A 22,600-nucleotide genomic window follows, 5' to 3' on the forward strand; every position below is an offset into this window, starting at 1 on the left:
ACCTCACTCAAGTGTGTTATTCACACTATCTTTCTATAATGCCCTCAGAGAGGTTTTTGGTTGTGATAGACCTAGGGAACAAGATTTTTTTCTCCATGTGTTTTTTAATGAGAGACATCATGGCATCTCCACCCACTAGCTCACAGAGAAATGATAACCAAAAATAGAAAGTACAGAAGGAAAAACTGCTAAAAATGCAGGTCAAGTCATATAAAGGCCAAAAATATAGTGTCAGACCTCATGTACTCACACGATATTTAAATTGAAAAGCTATCAGAAAGGTTAGCTACAGCTTACAGAGTTTAAATAGCACAAAAGGCACCAAAACTACCTGCGCTTGGGAATGGTGGCAACTAGAGAAAATTTCCAACTGTGCTGGAATCAGTGGAGCAGCGACTATTAATAGATGTCAAGATCTTGAATTGGTGGAGGTGGTGAAAGGTCCTCTTTAATGTCTAGAAGGTAGTGAAAAGTTCACTTTAATCTGGATCCCTTGAGAAAGCTCCAACCTCTTCAATGTCTATTTCACAAGGAAGCCATACAAAAACTAAAACTAAAACCACTTCAAAACATAAAATATCAGGACAGTCACCTCTATATGACTAGAGATCTTTATTTCATTCTCTACTCTCTCTGTCAACCATTTGTTAGGACTACGGAAATTATATAAATGTACATAAACCTCTTTTACTCTTATCAAATACTAAATTATAGTTTTGCTTCTAAAATATGCAACAGCAATAGACAGTAAAGGAATAAAGAGAAACAATTTTCAGGACTGCACACAGCCATTTTACACTTTAGTGCATGGATATTTATTATCAAAGACTAGATCATATCCCATCCTGAGAAATCAGTGAATAGTTTCCCAAAACCTCTTGCACCCAGTCAAATCCAATTCCAGGCTTGATAACAACTATTGAGCTCTTCTACTGAGCACAAAACAGAATGACAGACCAGCATTACATAATACTAATATTTCACTCTGTAGGCACATTTCTGAATCCCCCTGTGGCACTAAGCAACTTGTTGTAGAACACAATGTACCTGAAACTCTGCTTTCTAGCAATGGTGTCGAAACTATTCATAGACAGTTTAGCCTCTTTAAGGGCAGCTTCACAGCAAAAATATGTTATAAAAACTACCGTATATATTCGAGTATAAGCAGACTTTTTCAGCACAGCTTTTATGCTGAAAAAGCCCCCTCGGCTTATACTCGAGTCAGGGTCCAACTCAGGGTCGGACTGGCAAATACCTGCATGAATTATACTAGAGTCAAGATTTCCCAGTTTTTTGTGGTAAAATTAGGGGCCTCTGCTTATATTTGGGTCGGCTTATACTCGAGTATATAAAAGACAATCTACATTAGAGGGATTATGCCACAAAAATGATTTATCTTTTATATTGATTGAGCAGGAATATTCAAAAAGCAGATGACTGTCTGAACACAGCCCCGCAGGTGCCAGCTGTTGGGATCCCCTGCCCTTTCATTATGACAGGGGACAGCGACTAGGAGATTAAAGTCCTGAAACACTGCATTAACGGCAGCAGGTATCGGCAAACACCGCCCCCCCATTCTCAGTGGTCAGATGCCCATGGATCAACAGTTTATCCTCTATAACAAGGGTAGGCAACCTTCAGCACTCCAACTTTAATAGAACTACACCTCCCAAAATGCAAACTTGCTCTGCTGTTCTTGGAACTCCCATGGAAGTGAATGGAGCATGTTGGGAGGTAATAGTTTCACAACAGTTGGAGTGCCGAAGGTTGCTGACCCCTGCTCCATCGTATAGCTAGTGGATAAATAATTTTGGTGGTGTAACCCCTTTAACTGCCACATCATAAATAGCTTTAATTGTAGAGTGCTGAACAAAAACAGAAGTAAAATGATCAAAACTAACTTTCGGAATACAGACCTAAGTCTAAAACTAGACACAAGAATACCGCACGGTTGGTCTATTCTACTGTTATTATTTGTATCTTCAGATAAATGCTTATGCAGGCAAGATTAAAGGGGGTTTTGATATTGATGTACTTAATCATTAGGATAGGTCATTAATACCAGATTGTGGGTACGTTGGCTGAGGCGTCCACCAATCAACTGTTCTCAAATGCTGCCATGCTACATAGAGAGGGTACCGCTGCCAAGTTCCCCTTTACTTGAACAAAAGTTTATCTGCAGTAAGGAAATATTCACACATCTGCATTTTGTTAACATGTGATGGGTTAATAAATATTATTTGTACAATACAGTTATATAAATCTTCACAGTTTTCCAGATCTTTGCTTGCGGTCATTCTTCGTTTTCTTCCATATATATTATATATATATGCGCGTGTTGGACACACAGGTGCACAAATTGTGATCAGACATCTACCTGATAACAAGCTGGGTCCCTGTGTGTCCATCACATGACCATGGACTGACTTTTATGCCCTGGAAGTAAAGCGATGGAATGATAGAAAGCAGAGATCTAGAGATTCATAAGGAATAGATACAGAAAGCATATTTAGAAAATTGTATTCATTAAAAGTTTTCATTATACAAACCATAACAATTTGCTAAACAGTAGATGACCCCTTTAAATCACAGCTAGCACGTATGTCTGCTGATTTTCTGGTATTCCCCCCCCTCCCCTCCTCTTTAACTATTGTCTGTACAGCATATGACTAGCATGGTGTGTGTGATATGAGAGGTACAACACAGAAAAACACCTGTAGTCAATACCAAATAGTTCAGGAAATTCTAGTCTGGTCAGGAATAACAACTACCGTATTTTTCGGACTATAAGACGCACTTTTTTTCCTCCCAATATGGGAGGAAAATGTGTGTGCGTCTTATAGTCCGAATGCAGCGTGCGCAGCGTCTGTGTCCCGTCTGTGCGAATGAAAAGAAGAGCAGCACGGTGCCTGCCTGCTCTGCCCCTCCTTCCCTGTCTGTGTCGCGTGTTTGCAGGAGCGAGATCTGAGAGGCAGGGAAGTAGGGGCGGGCCAGACAGGTGAAGGAAGCGTGGTTTCAAGCTTGCCGAGAAAACCACGCCTCTTTCACCCGTCTGGCTCGTCCCTCCTTCACTGCCTCTCAGATCTGGCTCCGGCAATGAAACCACACAGACAGGGAAGGAGGGGCGGGCCAAACGGGAGGAGGAGGCGTGGTTTTCTCGGCAAGCTTGAAACCACGCCTCCTTCACCCGTCTGGCCCGCCCCTATTTCCCTGCCTGTGTGGCATCATTGCAGAAGCGACATCTGAGAGGCAGTGAAGGAGGGACGAGCCAGACAGGTGAAAGAGGTGTGTTTTCAAGTTTGCTTAGAAAACCACACCTCCTTCACCCGTCTGGCCCGCCCCTTTTTCTCTTCTTACATAGCTTCACTGCAGGGTGTCTCTTTCCATCCATGGATGAGATTAGATAGAATAGATAGACAGACAGACAGACAGACAGACAGACAGATAGGATAGATTAGATAGATAGGATAGATAGATTAGATAGATATGTTCAAATCACCCCCATAGCCCTACAATACATATAAAACAAAAACATTACTGTGAAACACATACACATTTGGTATCCCTGTGTCCGAAAGCCCCCGGTTCTATTTACATTGGTGAAATATTATATTATTAGGTTATTAAATATTTCACCAATTTTTTTTCCTTAAAATTTTTTTTTTCCCTATTTTCCTCCTCTAAAACCTTAGTGCGTCTTATGGTCCGGTGCGTCTTATAGTCCGAAAAATACGGTATATGCAGAACTCTAAATTATAAAGTAAATTTACACAAGCACAGGAAACAATACAAAAATCTTCATGGCAAAAGTTTTCCTAAAACATTGCACAGATTGCCTATATGAGACAAGACAAACAGTACAAAACAAACCGAAAATTCTGTAACAGCAGAGATATTTTTTTCCCCAGCCGTATGCTAAAAAAAATTAAAATGATTGTTGTAAGGGCAAAAAAAATAAATAAAAATCACCCATGTATCCCAGGTGGACAAAAGCAATACAGAGAATTCACCGCTTTATTAATATTACACTGACATGCTTCCCTTACACACAGGAAGTCCATTTCTTGATGAACTCAATGCCCAGGAGGTGTCATGACTTCCTAGGCCTCATTAAAGATGCTGTTCTGGAACATCTGGCATAACAAGGCTGCAAGCCCCTGGTGTAGGAGATTGTTTCTACAAGTTCCTCCTCACTTCATTCTCGATAATGTAGATCTGTCTGCTCAAGGAGGTAAAAGCTATTTATACATCTCTAAATACATGTGCAGTTTATTTAGTAAAATCTAAATAATCAATAACTCACTAATACTATACTCCTTTACCTTCCTTATAACGTACAGACTTAGACCTGGTTCACATCTGCTTCCGGTGTCTCCCCCCCCCCCCCCCCCGAGTATTTTAAAGGGGCTGTCCCATCACAAGGATCCTATCTATACTGCTTGTTAATGTGGATGTAAGACTTTTCCTAAATACATTGCTTCAGCAAAACTGCTTTGTTTGTCCACTATCTTACTTTATTCAATTTATTGTTGGCACATCTGCTCAAAAGTCAAGTGATGTATCTGCTGCTCTCAGGGGAAGGGAGGAGGGGCTAAGTGCACGGGAGCGAGCCTGTGCATCTAGCTATATCTGTGTCTACACCACGTGACCTTCCTGCCATCAGATAGAGGAGAGGAGCTGCTTTCATTTCTTCTGTTCTCCCAGTTATCAGGCTAGCTAATTCAATAGTGTTCATTATGGCAGAGACAGGCAGTCTCTGTATGTAACACAGAATGGAGTTGCTCCTGCCTTTACTTCATAGTCCAATATGGGTGGGCGGAGCTACACGTGAATTGGGGGGCGGAGCTAAACGGTAGGTTGAATGTAAAACCCCGCCCACCAAATGATGCAAGAAACCAGGAAGAAAGAAGATTTTACAACCGTTCAGTGCACTGTCAGCTTTGACTGTACGTGCCAGGGTGTTAGAGATTTTGGTGCCTTTAGTTTCAGCACAGACATACCTCCACTGTCAGAAGGGTGAGCATTGCAACCTAGTGTAACTAAATTCAGCTTTCTAGTGGTATATATCATCACCGATGCCTCTTTAAATGACAAAATTAAATAATGCCAAAAATGCCCCCACCTTTTTCAATTTAACCGCTTCAGGCAAAGTCTTTGGGACTGTCTGAGATAGACTGTCGAAGATAGCGGGGCGCTGTCTTTGGCTAATACATGGTGAATGGAGCAGAAGTGCTTATGTATAAGCCCTGCTCCATTCAAAAGGGGAAGGTGGGCAGATAACACCCTATACTGGTGAACATGGGGGCATGATCATTTATAATATATTCCAAGGATAAGGATCATTTATTACTACTGAAAAAGCCCTGTAAGCTGCTGCTGGCACTACAATGTGTGAGTGACTGTCAAAAAATGTGGCTCAGGAGTAAAAAAAAAAAAAAAAAAAAAAAAAAAAAAAAAAGGTTCTACAACATAGTTATAAAGTGCCCTGAAGCCAATATGAAACTTGATACGAAGTGAAATCTCTTCAATAGACCGCACTCCTATCCAAATCAGATTTTCCTCTGATACTTGTAAAGAGTACCTCCAGTTACACTTTTCAGAAATTAATAGTATATTTCAGTAGAAGAGATTTTGTAATATATATTTTTTATGGAGAAGCTCCGTTTCTTTCTCCACTTAAGCTGTTCTCCTGCTCCTTATCTTAAATCTGACTGCTTATTTACATTATATCTATCTCTGTACTCAGGTCTTACACATGGGGATCTATGGAGAATGCGAGGTGAAGTAGGATTCTCCTGACAGATAGTTCATTGATTTTTTGCCTCATTCTGTGTACTAATAGCCCTTTATGTACAACCTAACAGTGTAAACAGAGTGCAGAATAGCAGTGTATGAACAGCAATTATTTGTGTTTCATTAAGAAGTATCAAAGTTTCTTATTTTCACCTGTACTGCTCATATATGAAAAGTTGTTTATAACTGAAGGCAAGTTTCACATTTTCTGTCATGTATATTGACCACCTTCATGCCCTCTAGAACACCACTTTTCTGAAGATGGTTTTGAAGAGATTTCACTGTATTTATTTGGCGAGAAGAGCATGAGTTCATCCAATTTCATTCCTTTATGGGCAGCCAATTGCATAAACTTAACTAATTTGTTAGTTAGCCAACTAGCTTCCTTAGCCAGAGATTATCTACGATATCATAGGTAGCATCAAAGAAAACAAAAAACAACACCGAGCAGCCCATAGTGTAGTATTGCTGAATTACAGTGACCACAATTACTAAGGACAGGTTCTCACCTGATGAGGTTGCGAGTACACAACCCTTTGGAGGCGTTGGAACCAATCATCAGAGGGTTCCTCTCTGCGTGGGGAGATTAACAGCTGCAAAAATTCCAAAACACCCCGAGGTGTAGACTCACACTATAGGAAAGGACCACACATGGACCCGCTGGAAGATCCAAGTCACAGGAATTGCGCTTCCACCCCAGTATAGATTAAATTGGCTTTATTTGCAAAAAAAAAACAAAACAATACACGTTTCGGGCTTAGCACAGCCCTTTATCAAGTGTGATAAGCTGTATAGCCATGCCAGATGCATGTGGAAGATGGAAGTGGAGAAAGATTACATAAATAACCATAACTTATTCATGATCACTCTATGTCTTAACCCCATGTCAAGCATAATGGACACATTTAGAATTTTTTTTAAAAAAATTTCCCTGTTAATAAAGTGTTAAATCTTGCCGTTTTCACTGTGGTTACTAAGTCTAATAATAGACTGAAACTTGGCAATTATATAGGGCTTTTCTTTGTAGCAGTAACCTCATTCACATCACAGACAAGACTAATGGGATTGCAAAAGAAGATATCCCCTCCATAAATAACACCACTGACCCATCATTTCATCCACTACTGACAATGGATGTCACAGGTTATCTACTCCCACTTCCTGCCTAAAACAGAAAAAAAAAAAAAAAAAAAAAAAAAAAAAAACACCACACCCACACACATCACACTCTTAAAAAGGATTTTTTTTTTTTTTTTGGAGGGGGGAGGGGTTGGTAAATAAAGAGTATTTATAATGGTCGGGAACGTTTAAAATTGCAAAACTGCATGTATTACAGACCAGAGCAGATCTACAAAACCGTAAATGACCATCTTCTATTAGGATACTCCCTCATCAACTTGTACGCACATTCTAGAAGAAGCCACAATTTAGCAATAAAGGTCAGAGAACTTGAACTACATAAACTCTCCTGTATTCCATATACATTATCATGTATGTACTCTAGGCAATCCGGTTGTTCTTGTTATGCTTATGTACTCTTAAAGGGTTTGACCACACCTTTTTAAACCTTTCAGGAGCAAGTCTGCACACAAAAATGAGCAATGACTTATGCTGGGGTTTACATCAGCACTTGTACTACATTTGGGGATTCTATTCTCCTCTCCACATGAAAAATGCAGAGAGAAGCAGCACTTTTCTCTCTGCATTTTTTGCCCATTTCGGGTGGAAACGAGCGAAAACCACACAGACCCCATTACAGACTATGGGGTCCACAGGTTTCCTAAGGTAACCGTTTTTGTTTTGGTTTTTTTTTGTTTGTTTTTTTCTTATACAGATTAGATTTCTGTTTGGGGGTCCCCTGAACACAGATGTGAACCTAGCCTTAAAATCCCTTGATGCAATTGGATAAAATAGGCAGAGATTAGATCACTTAAACAATTGACAATGCAACTGCATCCAAAAATATTACTTACAAAAAGTGTCTAAAGGGTTTGAAAACTGTCTTCCATACATACTAGTCCCATTCATGAACGCTGAGCCAAACAACATGATAGTGAGCTATATATTTGTGTTGACTTCAGTTACATAAGAAAGATACATTGGGCCTCAAATACAGCCTTGTATTAATTTTTAGTAACAAATCATTTGCATAACAATGGTTTTGTGATCATTGCAGTCAAAGTTTGTGTGCATTTGTAACATTAAAGGGGTTTTCCAAAGAGCATACCCATATTTTGATCTGTAAACAATTAGAAGTTTATTCATTTTGCAAAGATAAATAACTATAGCCTTTGCAGAAACTTTGCAAATTTTAAAGATTCTCTCTGTCCTAGTGGTAATATTCTGCTGACTTGCCTTGTTCAGTTACCAATGGATAGGACCATGAATGCAGAAACTCTCTACAATCTGGGAAGTGTCAGAAACCCAGCGATTACCTCCTTATTGTGGCCAGGTTATCTTCTCATGTCTTAAAAGACCTCATCACACCCCCCCCCTCCCCCTCCACCCAAAAAACAAATTACTTTTACTGAATATATAGAGCAGAGTTTGATGCAGTGATCTAGCCACTCCAGCCTGATGAAATCCCATGCATGCACAGTGGTAGTCAAGCTTACCACTGAATCGGGGTGTACGTGCCCAGCTTCATTATATCACTGTGTATGCACCAGGGGTAAGGCAAACGGGAATACAATAACAGACATCACCTCCATAGATCGCAACAAGTATTACATACTAGAAGGGGCAACAGAATGGAGGGGCAACAGATCTATGATAACTAGAAACAAACAAGAAAGTGATTTTTCTAATGATTATAAGCGGCAGTCCTTAGACATTATGCAGACAGCATTGAACAACAGGAAAGAGTTTTAGAGGGGGAAAAAATAAAATGAGCCAACGGGATCGCTTTAATTTGTTTTCAAAGAAAAATCACAAAAAAAAAAAAACAGCTCCCATTTAAGTTATGACTCTAGGAATGTGACAATGAAATCATTTTGGGGACATTAACATTTTAAATCATGTGCAGTGTTAAAGGGGTTAAGGGTCAGGTTTATTTTGTTGATTTACTACTATGTGTAAAAAGTTAATCAATGGGCCCCTGCGGCACTGCTGTACTGTGTAATTGCCCTGAAAATTGTTACATTTATTCTTAAAGTCATCAATATTAATTAACTCAATGTAGCTATTGGGAGTTCTCGTTGACACTTTATATGCAATTAAAACAAAAGTCTCCTCAAGACCAGAAACCATAACCTACCTCTAGATAAACGGCTGCGATGGATTTTCTTAGATAAGAACATGAGCTCATGGGCTTTTATTTTTTATCATTTTCCCACAGAGAATACAATAGTGTTTTTCATTAGTTCATTGATGTGTTTCAGTGGAGAATGATCCACCTGTAAAGGAACAATTTCCAGGTCCTCCAATAACTGAATCTGCTCCTATCTTTTGCATCCTAATTGTCATAAACAGGACAAGTGTCACATTTATTCAATTACCATATGATTCTTTAAAGAGCAAGCACTTGAATCTATTGCAATGCTCCCAGACGCATATCTAACTCATTTCCAAAAATAAAAAGTGTACTCCACCAGAACATACCTCAAATGTGTCAATTTCCTTGTATTTTTTTTTTTTTAAAATTAGCATTAAGAGATTTTATTTTAGTATATTAAGCTATAATAAAGAAGGACATACAATTAAAGGGGCTCTATCATTGGGAAATATCATTCTGTAGCTAAGCACATACTTGCATAGGCTTTAGAAAGGCTATTTCACACATGCCTTTTGTATGTAAATTGCCTCAGTAGTTTTTGAATAAGTCAGTTTTTATCCATATGCTAATTAGCCTCCACTGTGCACTCTGGAAGAGTCTGTGTGCACCCTCTCTGCTATTCTCTATGTGTATGAAAGCAGAGAGGCTGCTGTGCTGAAGACTCCTCTCTCTGCTCTCATACACAGAGCAGACAGTGATCACAGACACTTCTGGGTGCACAGAGGAGGCTAATTAGCATATGAATAAGAACAGACTTATTCAAAGGCAATTTACATACAAAAGGTAAGTGTGCCATAGCCTTTCTAAAGGCTATGCAAGTATGTGCTTGGCTAAAAATGACTTTTCCCAATGATAGAGCCCCTTTAAAACACTTTATTGTCCTCTGCCTCCCACAGTTTACACTGGTGAACAACTCAGGTTAAGATATTTTCACACTACAGTTATTTAAAGGGGTTGTCCAGGCAAAAACGGATAACCCTTTTTAACATTTTTTTTTCCCCTAATGCCATTGACTGATTTAAACGGGTTTTTGCCTGGACAACCCCTTTAACCCCTTCCCGATATGCGCCGTAATAGTACGGCGCATGTCGGGTCTGTAACTATGGCGACCGCCCGGGATCCGGGCGGCCGCCATAGCCGCCGGGTGTCTACTGCTTTAAGCAGTAGACAACCGGCTCTAATGCCTCCGATCGGTCCCCGGACCGATCGGAGGCATTAACCCCTCCGGCGCCGCGATCAAAGGCCATTTTGGCCGGGATCGCCGGCTCCTGGAGCATGCTCCAGGGCTGACGTCCCGTTGCCATGACAGCCAGGAGCCTTGTACAGGTTCCCAGGCTTGTCTGCAAATCCTCTCTTTTGCAGGCTGGTCTATGCAGCCTGCAAAAGAAAGGATGCTTTTTTTGCAATGCATTAGCATTGTAATGCATTGCATTAGTGATCAGACCCCCTGGGGTTCAACACCCCTAGGGGGTCTAATAAATGCAAAAAAAAAAAAAAAAAAAATATTTAAAAAAAAAAATATAAAAAGAATTAAAAGTTCAAATCACCCCCCTTTCCCTAGAACACATATAAAAGTAGTTAAAAACTGTGAAACATATACATGTTAGGTATCCCCGCGTCCGCAATCGCCCGCTCTACAAATCTATAAAAATATTTTTCCTGTTCGGTAAACGCCGTAGTGGGAAAAATAGTCGAAAGTGCCAAACCGCCATTTTTTCACTGTTTTGATTCTGATAAAAATTTGAATAAAAAGTGATCAAAGCAATAACATTTCCCGAAAATGGTAGAACTAAAAAGTACACCCGGCCCCGCAAAAAAAGACACCCTATGCATCCCCGTACACGTACGTATAAAAAAGTTACGGCCGTCGGAATATGGCAACTTTTAGAAAAAAAAATTTTTAACACAGTTTTGGAATTTTTTTTAGCGGTCAAAATGTAAATAAAACCATATAAATTTGGTATCCCTGGAACCGTACCGAAACACAGAATATAGGGGACATGTCATTTTGGCTGCACAGTGAACGCCTGTAAAACCAAAGCCCGTAAGAAAGTCGCAGAAATGCATTTTTTCTTCAAATCCACCCCATTCTGAATTTTTTTCCTGCTTCCCAGTACATTATATAGAATAATTAATGGTAGCATCATTAAGAAAAATTTGTCCCGCAAAAATTAAGACCTCATATGGCTCTGGGAGCGGAGAAATAAAAAAGTTATGGGGTTTAGAAGGAGGGGAGTCAAAAACGAAAAAAGAAAATCAAAAAATGCCATCGGCGGGAAGGGGTTAATGATCCTTACTCTCATCCTTGACAGGACTTTAAATGACAAATATAGATGGAGCCCAATGGAGCTGCATTCACTCCAATGTAAAAAAAAAAACCAAAAAAAAAAAACCACACAAGTGAAGCTTTCATCCCTTATGGGTTTTTTTTTACTTTTCAAACATGCTGGGAGAATGCGCTAGTATTGTTGTTTACATTACAGTCAATAACTAATCAGAATCAAATCTAATCACAGTCGACGCCTTTTATTCAGGTGAACCCAGCCTCAGACCACCACCATTACCAGGAGTTAGCCATAGACATTAGATAAAATTAAAAAATTAAAAATATAAAAACGCTTAATGTCTGTCCCTTATTTTGAACGACACAAGAGACCTGCACCCAGAGCTAGGTTCACTAAAATAATGGACATGTGATGGATTTGGTGAAAGCGGACACTAACAGACAACATTAACATTTTCTAAAGGATGCTTGCAATGGAGAAGACTAATGGTAGTGTGAACGCCCCTTTAGAATACAGAAGTAGTACTATGCGAATAATAATTCATAGAAGTGATGTTTGCAATGTCCTGGTTAGTAAAAAAAAACAAAAAACTTCACAATATGCATGAAATGTTAATAATGTGCTGCAATGAATCTGACAAATTCTAGACATGTTATGTTGATTTAGGGTTTGTATTCATTTTCCAAAATTCTTATTCCTGAAAAATGGTTCCATTCCCTGTTCAGATTTCCAGAGATCCCTGGCTGGGAAACTTGTAGAAGTATAATGAACAGAGTAATATTTTTTCCCTTTTAAACTTTCCATCTTCTTTGCTGGGATCTGGGACTAGCGCTATATATCAATGATATTATGATTTATTATAGTCATCCACACTGTCAATTTACAACCCAACACACCAGACTGAAGCAACATTTATCAACAATCTTAAGGATAGGGAATAAGAAGCTGTCTGCAGGGGATCCCATTGCTATCTCTGTCAGCCTAGTGTGCAGGTCAAGGGGTGTCAGATTTTTTTTATTTTTTGATAGAATGTACTCGGATAAGACTTTGATGTCATCGGAGTGTCGTCTAAGTGCCTTCTGTTCTCGACTCATTTCACAAAATGTTTAACTGAATACTCTAGAGAAAATACATTATATGCTGCCATCACAGCAGACAGGAGCCAGAACTCAGGATCGGTCTAGCTTTAAGAAGATTTTTGTTTCTATCTGATGTATAAACCGCTACTAGCATTGCAGAAGGTTTAGTACATACAGACCTATTAATATCTTATTATTTTTATCTAAGCTAAATATGAAATCCGTGTCTGTCACTTGTGTACTTTTACCCCTTGCATATAATTACGTGCCGTCTGCTTGTAACCAGGTCAGTGACGTCAACCCAGATGGGACATGCAGAGCTTTTTTCTGGGAAGCTCACTTGGCTGCTATTGATTCTGTGAAAGGGCAAAGGGTTGTAAATAACAGAAAATCTTTACAACAGCAATAAGAATTACTTCATCTGCCTGTCATCTAAGATATTGGTGGAAATGAGATTGATGTAAATGATCATAGTAAAAGGTAGAAAAGATTATGCAGCAAAGCTGGACAGAGATGCCACTGGGAAAAGGTTAGAGAAAAAAAAAAAAAAAAAAAAAAACACCTAACTATAACTGCAGTTGTATGGTACCCACATACACAACATTTCTCTAAAAATTATTTTTCAGTATGTAGGTCCCCTACAATCCAACTGTTCATAAAGGGGGCTTGGAGGTTGCTATTGCTGGTACCATCAGTAGATCTGGTAGGCAGAAGAGAGTAAACTAGTCATCGCCAAGGACTGTGTGGGGTACAGTTATTGGTTTTGGAAGTGCACAAGTGTCCACGTACATCACATGGGAAAAGTGTGTGTGTGGGGGGGATTTTATTTTTTAAATACTATAAGAGTCAAGCTCTCTTCCCATCTGAGTCAAAAGGAAATTCTAATAAATTACACGATTTTTCCCGTTGAAAAGACAGACACTTCTGTGAAAGCAAAGGAGCCCATTATTATTATAATTCAGGAAGGCCTACAACCCCCAATAACACTACTGCCACCAATTCACCATCTGAACAGCCTCTACCTTCACCTTCTGTCTCTATCCTCCTTCCCACATAGATTGTAAAAACCTGATGGCAGCCCCTCTAGCCCACTGTGCCAGTCATGCATTGTTACATATTCCTTTTGTATATTTTGTGTACCACATGTAAACCCTCAAATGTAAAGCACCATGGAATTAATTGTGCTAGATAAATAAAAATAAATTATAATTCAACGGAGTTCATCATGTTCACTTGGCCACCATCATAAGGATCCAAGTACAGTAGTATTTCTGTTTAAAGTGGAAACCACAAAGCAGAGCCTAAAACCTACAAAACCTGTGACTTCTTTTCATTCCCTTGTCATATCAGAAAATCCGACTTCAAGTTATACAAAGGACTGTTTCTAAAAGGAGTTTTCTGGAATGTAAAATAAATTTTACCCAGAGCAGAATGTGGGATGACATGAAGGGAAAAAAAACAAAAAACCAACACAACACACACACACACCCCAAACAAACCTATGTTCTCCATAAAAATCCCCTACAACTCCAGCACTTGTGATCCTCTGCCAGTTTCTGATTACTTCCGGCTTCGATGACATCACATAAAATACTCAATTGGCCACTGTAGACAGCCACAATCTTCAGAGGTCACAGGTCATATATGCCCGCATGACTTCTGAAGCCAGTGACTAATGTGAATACTGTAGGGTTGTATCAGAGAAGAGTCCCTGGAGGGGATTGAAGAATCCAGTATATCATTTTATTTAAATCCATTTGATATTCTGGGTTTATTTTTTCTTCAAATCCTGGACCTATGTAACCTATTCCTATGGGCATTTGTAGGGGTGGTGACATGCTGTATACCTGGGATGAGATATCATTAGACTGCGATAACAAAACCGTGCAGCCTGTGATGATATGCCGGTGACATGAATCCGTGTTTCACATACACAGAAGTGAAACACCAGCTGGTAAGGGAAGTACATTGGGTGTCACCACCCTTACGCCATTCCCTCAGCACCCTACATCACAGGGAAGGGGAACACGTGACCGCAGATCAGACTACATACAGGGCTGTATAAAGTCCCCAACTCTAGCATTGGCAGGAGGTCTCCTTCTATGGAATAATTTACCAGTAACCTGCACTGTAATTTGACTAGAATAGAGATAAGAAAGTAATATATGGTAACTAGATTGACCACCAGCATGAATATTTGTAGCCATCGACATTTCTGCTCTCCCATAAGTAAGTGTTTTTTCTTATTAATCGAGTAGCACAATGTGAGATCTTGCGGGGCTAGGGATGGAAGTGAAGTGCTTTCCTTCCTCTGTGTTTTACAGTTATTGATTGCTTTTTATTTTTATTCCTTGCACTGAGCAGACACACTGTACTTTCCCTGGGTGAAGTATGCTTTCCATTAGAAGCATCTCTTCCATATGGCCATCCAATTACTAGTTTCCCCCAAAGGAAAAGACAGAAAAAAAAACGATATGTGGAAAAGAAAGTATATTTATAGCAATGTGTCACCGGCTTGCATGATAACTACAAAGTCATATGTGCTTTTGAAGCAAATGCAGAAAATTCAGTTACTGTAGGTCATAAGTAATCTGATAGGAATGCTAAACTGTGATCGTGACTGGTCTAGAAGATAAAGCTTACATTCATGTCTCTTATCAAGGGGTCTGTTTAATGGCCATTTTATATACAGTATAGGGAACTCAAGCCAACACTGTGGGAATACCCACGCAGAGCAAGCAGAGTCAGTTATATGCCTTAAAATGCCCATCTGATAGCACAAGGACCACATACCTCATAAGTCTGATGTGCAAATTCATGTGCGTCACCTTCCTGGTCAAGGACAATGATCAAGCATGACCACTCCTGTAGGGGGAATGCTTTGTCCAATACTAAGGGGACTATTGCGTGGTTTTTACTCATTGATGACCTCAAGTGATAATGTCCTGAAACATATGAGAAACACAGCTAGTCACTGGCTAGAACATCTACTAGTCAACAACACTACAGTCCCCATTGTGGCAAGTGACTGGCTGTCCATTTGGGAACATCATTGCTGGAGGTGGGGATAAAAGAGACCAGCAGGGAACCCATCAACTGTGTGTATGGAAGTCATGAGGATCAGTAAGTAGTTGTATTGTTTTACAATATTCTAAGCATTTTTTTTTTTAATTCATGAGTGTATTATCTCCAGGAATAGCAACTTGAACTGAAGTGTTCTAGCCAATAAACAGATTTATATATCTCACTCTGTTGGGTATATACAGTGTGTTGCCTAGGTTACAGACCACTTATTTCGGTTGGGCTGATGACTTAGTCTATGTTCCACCTATTTTCTCATGACATTCAGCAAACTACTCTCAGCTGGTGAGTCCTGATAAAGGCTGGAACAGTACCGCTATTATATCTATAATGTACATCCAGAAAATAACTCTGGAGCTGAAAACCAGCAAATGGAGGGGAATAGAAATGGGTGAAACCTTGAGGTGGGAAAACCCCTTTAATATACAGAAAATGTATGCACAGAGATGTGCATAGTTGTGTGTATGACCCCTTTAACTGGCCCTGACTTAGGCCAAGGCCCCACGTAGCATCTGGCAGCAAAAAATCACGCTTTTTCCCGCAGCACTTTCACAACAGAAAGTATGGAGAGGTTTCCCACTTTTGGAAATCGTAGTGCTTGCTGCATGTATTTTTCCGCAAAGTGGGAATGGGATTTGCTACAATCCTATCCACTGTGCTATGAATGTAAAACACTGCGTTTTTCCCACGCGAGACCCCGGCTCAAATGTGATTAGCAGAACTAAACAGTGAAAGGGCAATTACTTACTCTATAAGCATACTGTAAAAAAAAAAAAAGCCCTCTAATGACATTCAAGCTAGTATATCAAGTTTTCCAAAAAAAAAAACACACACACACACACACACACACACACACACACACACACACACACACACACACACACACACACACACACACACGCCCTCTTGGCAGACATAAGCCTTGGAAGCGTTACAGTTTTCAGATTTAGTTGTTTGAGAGGAAATTTTGACAAATGGTAAAACTATGTGAATGTATTCATGAAGCCCTTCAGACTCTTTAATGAATAATTATTTTGCCTTGTAGCTTGATATTCTGCAGCCTCAATGTGTTCAAGCTGTTTCACTATAACACAGGCAGTAGAAAGCTGGTGACATAAGCAAATCTACATGTGTCTCCCATATTGATTCCTTGTGCGTGTTTATGAAAACTGCTAAGATTTTTAGCCTAAAGCAAAAATTCTTACCACCCCTGGAATTTGGGGAGGGATTCATATCAAAAACTACATTTAGAAGTGGCTGGTAATGCCACTGGGTAAAGGACTTGCTCGAATTTAGAAATTATTTTGACAAACTTTATTAAGAGTATATCAGTTCCAATGTATAAGATTGTACTGGTCCCATCTTCAGGATTATGTACTCTGTGGAACCTGGAGCAGATCAGTACGCACCATGAAGAAGGGACCACTTCGGGCATGTAACACTGTATATTCCTCTCTCAGGGTGTGAAGCCATCAGTGCCAGTCACACTGAGGAAAGGTAGGGTCTTGTAGAGCATTGGTGGCAATAGATGATTGATAAGGTTTGCCAAAGTCAATTACAACCAACTGCAGGGCCAGAAAGATCCTTGATTTGTCACTGCATCTTCAGAACCTGTCTAGTGCAAACAATAGTGAATAGGTACAATGGTGAACAGCTTGACGAATGAAAGGCAGACAACTTTAAACTTCAGTCTCTGGAAGGATGTCCTATTATATGAGGTTATTACGTTTTTACTAAGGTTTCAATGTATTGGAAACTAGTTTTACATAATCTAATATTTAGAACAAGTATTTTCATTATATTGATGACTAGAAGTAGTTGATCCCTTGCCATGTGTTAGCAAGTGTTTAACCAGCTGTACAGACAACCAAAGAGCAACTATGAACTTAAGCAGGACACAATTGGAAAAGAACCAGAGTCACAGTGAATAGTAGCTGTAACCAGTTGATACTTGTCAAAGCCATATTTTGTGTGAGATACATAGTATGTGTACATGGATGGGCTCAACATTAAATATGGTACTACTATAGAGTGTGGACTTGGAACTACATTATAAAAGACCAGGGATGGTATCCTGGGACAAGACAACAAGACTCAATGTACCTTAGATGCGGAGTCTGACTGAGCCAAGGGAGGAACTACACAGCAGGAATGAATAGAGGCTGGCTCTGTGATGAAGCCCTTTATCCTCCCCAATAGCAATTAGTGGACAGCAGAATATTGATAGTGTGGTAGACTTTAGTCCACAGTCTTTGGCTTCTAGGATTTTTACAAAGATTTAAAAAAAAAAAAAAAAAAAAAAAAAAACACCACACACACCACTACAACATCCAGTCCTTATTAGAAGTTCGCAGCCTCAGAAGGACTAAACCACTCCACAAATCATCTTTAGCAGCAATAACTTAAAGTAAAAGTTTTCTTTAGAAAAAAAAGAGTACATCTTCAGGCAGCGCAACAAAACAAGACACTCTTGTCTAGTCTTTTTCAAATTGTACCGTCATGAACTTGAAAATTTAACATGGTACTTGATGCCTGTGGATTCTTAGATGTAGCTCATGGGTTTCTTGTTATTTCTATGAACAATGCACAACCAGACCTTGGGGTGAATTTGTTGGAGCATTTACCCCTGGGAAGATTGTCAACTGTCTCGACCATTTTTTACTTGTCAACGATGTACTCACTGTAGAACGATCAGCAGGGAGTCTTGAGCCGTGGAAACTGCAGCAAGATCGAGCAGGGAGCTTCTTTTTCTGTGTCCTGCTGCGATCTCTGCCCCCCATTCAAAACAATGGGAGGAGGATTGTGGGAGGAATCTGCTCCGGATTTGGGTGTGAAATCAGCGGCAAGTTCCTCCATGTGATCAGTCTAACCCTCCCTAAATTGAAGGGCAGCAACTATTACCTGGAGTAAGATCATTGCTGATGTCTTTCCTCCTTGGTATGTCTCTGCATGTTCCCAACCAGCACACAGCCAAACTATCTGGTTACATTTGTCCATGATGAAATACGGTAAGTAATAAAGGGTGTAGTGAATTTTTCACATACTGGGTCTACAAGTTAGCCTAATTTTTGTTAAATAAAGTGCACAGTGTAATCTGTCTTGTGCCGTTATCCATTTGGGATTGTATATTGTATAATTTGAAAACCTGGCCAGATGCTTTTATGTCCTCATCTATGTTAAACATAGTCATGAGAAAACGAAGTACACCCTCTTGAATTCTAAGTGACAACACTCGCTGATAAATTCCAGGTATCAGGCCATAATTTAATAATCAGATGTCTTGTCAAGACATTGGTTGCTTTCAGCATTGCAAACACACTAGTCTGGAGATGACCCTTATAAGATACACTCTCATAGAAATGGCTAATCTTCAGCATGTGTCCTCTGCCTCTACACATGTTCAAAGTCAAACGTGGCTTAGAAGTTGTTCCTAGGGACCAGAGTCAAGTGCTTTGTATTGGGTAATTTTATCCGAGGGCTTCCGGCCTGCCTCAGACACATACACTATGCATTACATAAGACTTCTCGTCCTGTACTATAGCCAGAAGTAGGAGTGTTTTTCCCCAGCCTTGGCAGCAACTAATTATTCCTCTGTTACCATGGTAACAGTGGCAGCTTTCCAGATGCCTCTAGGAGTCGAAAAACTACTTAGGACTTTTAATAGCTGTGTCTCTTCAATCACCTCTAATTATCAGTCCTCCTATGTGTAACCTACTTTCTCTACTGCTTGGACTTGTTATGGGATTTATAAATAACAGCATTGAGATGAGAGGAAGAAGTACTGTGCAACCTTGAAGGGAGACAGTGGTGTCTACAGTAAGCCGGCTGTTCATACGGATTATCACAGCCGTCAGGCGTCATCTGTCACCATTACTCCATCATGTCATCGCCGAGCAGACACAGCAAAGAGAAACAAGACACTTAACCAAAACGTAAAACTAATACTTTTAGTAGGCGCAATTCACACAGACACTAATTAGAAAGAGCAGCAAGGACAAGCATAATCCTGGGGAAAACTGTACGTTCAGTGTTCACCTGGAGTCACCGCCACTGTATTCCTTGGATAAACAGTACTGTGCACAAGTTTTGGGCAGGTGTGGGGAAAAGGCTTCAAAGCAAAAATTCTTTCAAAAATAGAAGAGTTAAAAGTTATCGTTAAAAAAAAAAATTCAGCGTGAAAGAAAAAGAAATGAAATCATCAATATTTGGTCCGACCACTCTTTGCGTTGCATCAGTTCTTCTAGGTACACTTGCACACAGTTTTTAATGGAACACAGAAGGGAGGATGTTGTGGTCATCTTGGAACAGCACAATTTTTCTGTGGCTATAGGATCCCTCAAATCTTTCTGTTTTCTTATTTAATCCCAGACAGACTGGATGATGTTGCGATTAGAGGTCTGTGACAGCCATATCATCACTTCCAGGACTCTTCCAACAAATGGTGGTTGCCCTAAATATTGGTTTGATTAAGATTTTTCTTTTGTTTATTCACTTTGCATTTTGTGAACTGAGAAAATAAACTATTAACACTTCTATTTATAAAAGCATTGTTAAATGTGCAGCATTTTCTCTATACCTTACTGAAACATTAAAGGGTCTGTTCACACGGAGGAATTGCCGCAGATTTGGGGGTGGATTCCACCCCCGAGTCCGGAGCAGATTCCTCCTAAATCCTCCTCCCATTTTTTTCAATGGAAGGCAGAGATCACAGCAGGACACGGAAAAAGAAGGATCCTGCTCAATCTTGCAGAGGATTCTGTGGCTCGAGACTCCTTAGTCCCATTCTTCCAGGCTTAATCAGGAGCGGGATGCTGCAACAGAATTAGCATCCCCCGCGGCTAGCTGCGTGAAAAAGTCAGCGGCGGAAAATGAAGAGGAATTTCCTTTATTCATTTTCAGCCATGTTAACTGACCCTTAGAGATCCCACAGTATCTTGTATACTACAATTGAAAAATATTCATTTTAGGAGTCAACTAAGCCCCAAATGTGTTGCAAAATCTTTAGCCTTCATCAAAAAAATATTCCACCAGTTGGTTAGCATCAGCATCTGTATAGAATAGCACGTGGTTTTTGACAACACATGATTGAACAACAGCTTGGGGCAAGCTTTAGGTGTAAACTAAAAGAAGTGTATGTGGGGGTGGAGGCAAGTGGGGAGACTGAAATGCGGCCTCTACAACTAAAGCTGGCCAAAGACACACTGGATCTTCACTGGCGGAAATGGCTGACCATAGGGTATGCTAATGCTGTGAACGCATATTGCAGGGTAATGTGGAAATATGAATATTAGACAACTGTCTGAACAGGTTTACTACAGGTTAATTCGACATTGCACTGGCAAGCTTGGGTCAGTTCCCTATCACATGAACTACTATGGCCCTTTGTGGGAATCAAAGATAAATAGAGTAATGTTTATACACTGCATTCATGTGTAGAAGGTGTCTAGACCCAAGCAGTGCACCTCCTCCATGCTGGCCCGAACCTGTTGGCTCCGCAGCTCCAGTTTACTTATTACTAGAACTACTCAACCCAGATAACCAACATGATTTTGTCTGACGGTTATTTTCATTCAGTTTTAATAGTTTTGTTCAGACCAGACACGTCTAAACACACTGCAATCGAACTCTGAGATCTCTTCGTACCCCAGCGTATAATAAGCAGATGGCCCATGGCACGTGAGCAAACATAAGAAGTGTTCCTCACTTCTCCTGGGCACAGCTCGGCTCCCTCTTCCCTTCCACTCTTCTGTCTAACGTCAGAGACTGCAAGGCCAAATCACAGGCTTCAGCAGTCCGTGACGTCAGGCAGAAATGCTGAAGAAAACAGGGAGATGCGCCACAGATCAGGAGAGGTGAGTAACATTGTTTATATTTAATCACCTCTCTTGGGCCACCTGCTTATTAGACTCTGGGGTCTGAAAAGGCCCCAGAATATATTAATAGCAGTTTCAGGACATGTTCGGTCTTATTGAAACCACAGGGCCAATCTTCTGAGAAGAATCTTGAGATGTTTGCCTAACACATACTTTAAAATAAGCACCATTAATTGTAATTGAGGTAAAATCCTTGATTAAATCACAATTTTTAATTAGGTCATAATTGTCCAACTCGGATCTAACACATTGCAATTTTTAACAGACGCAAAAAGTGATGCAAACAGAGTAAACCATACATTTGTGTCCATCAGAAATGAAAAAATGATCTCATTTGTATATATAATATCTGTTTTATTTATTTTGCATTTGGTAAATTAATCTGCTAAACAGATGTAAAAAAAAAAAAAAAAAAAGTAATGTGGCTGGAGTCTTAGAGATATTGATGATGTACAATAAAACCACTCCAAAAGACCAACCCCATACCCAGACCACATTTTCTGTGATGGAGTTTCCATATTAACCATCTTTGAGAAGAGCGCCATCCTAGAAGATCACTTTTTACAGCAATTCTGGGGTGGTCATTTCTAAGCAAACAATTGTTTATTAAGAAGCATTCTCTGAATGACTTGCATGCATGAATACCTCTCTAATATAAATATGCATTGTATGTATCTACATATTATACATTAACTGCTATACTGATGTATGCTTGGGAACTGAATTTCAAGACCGCAAAAATCACTGTTGTCCTGTATTATATGAGTACAACTACTGTGTGAATGGAGAAAGTGCTTATCTGTTGACATTGTCGCTGCGTTCTTTCTCTAGGCATCCAAGCACAACCATACTCCTTTATTTTCATGGGGCATCAAAGGATGAAGTCAAAATATTAAGTAAAATATAAATATATTGCACCTACCATTGAGCACCGTCACTACACACTGCTCTGCTGGGCCATTTTGATGGACACAAAAGTGATCTGAAAAGGAAAATATAAGAAGAGCGTGTTCACAGTGAACATGTAACATATCATCTAACCAGACATTATAAAATGGTATGTAATCTCAAACCAATAATCAAAATTGCAATGTTCTGTTAATCCAGACAAGAAGAAGAAGAATAAATAATCACCGGAAACACAAGCTAAAAAACCCCAATCCCACAGCGAAGGTAGTAAACCCCAGCCTGGGACCACATCCTGCCTGAAACTCT

The 22,600-nt window shown here is 39.8% G+C and overlaps 1 protein-coding gene across 20 annotated transcripts in view; it reads right to left on the minus strand.

The window, feature by feature from the left end:
* NCOR2 (nuclear receptor corepressor 2) overlaps positions 1–22,600 on the minus strand; it is a 291,797-nt gene that overhangs the window by 218,677 nt on the left and 50,520 nt on the right. For 19 of the 20 annotated variants that reach the window (XM_075274570.1, XM_075274577.1, XM_075274586.1 and 16 more), the window contains exon 2: positions 22,308–22,367. The exons of the other annotated variant lie outside the window; for it this stretch is intronic. The gene's annotated coding sequence lies outside the window, so the exon portion shown is untranslated. The remainder of the gene's footprint in view (positions 1–22,307; positions 22,368–22,600) is intronic. 20 annotated transcript variants of the gene reach the window in all.

The sequence above is a fragment of the Leptodactylus fuscus genome, chromosome 1 (genome assembly GCF_031893055.1).
Source record: "Leptodactylus fuscus isolate aLepFus1 chromosome 1, aLepFus1.hap2, whole genome shotgun sequence".
Taxonomy (NCBI): Eukaryota; Metazoa; Chordata; class Amphibia; order Anura; family Leptodactylidae; genus Leptodactylus; species Leptodactylus fuscus.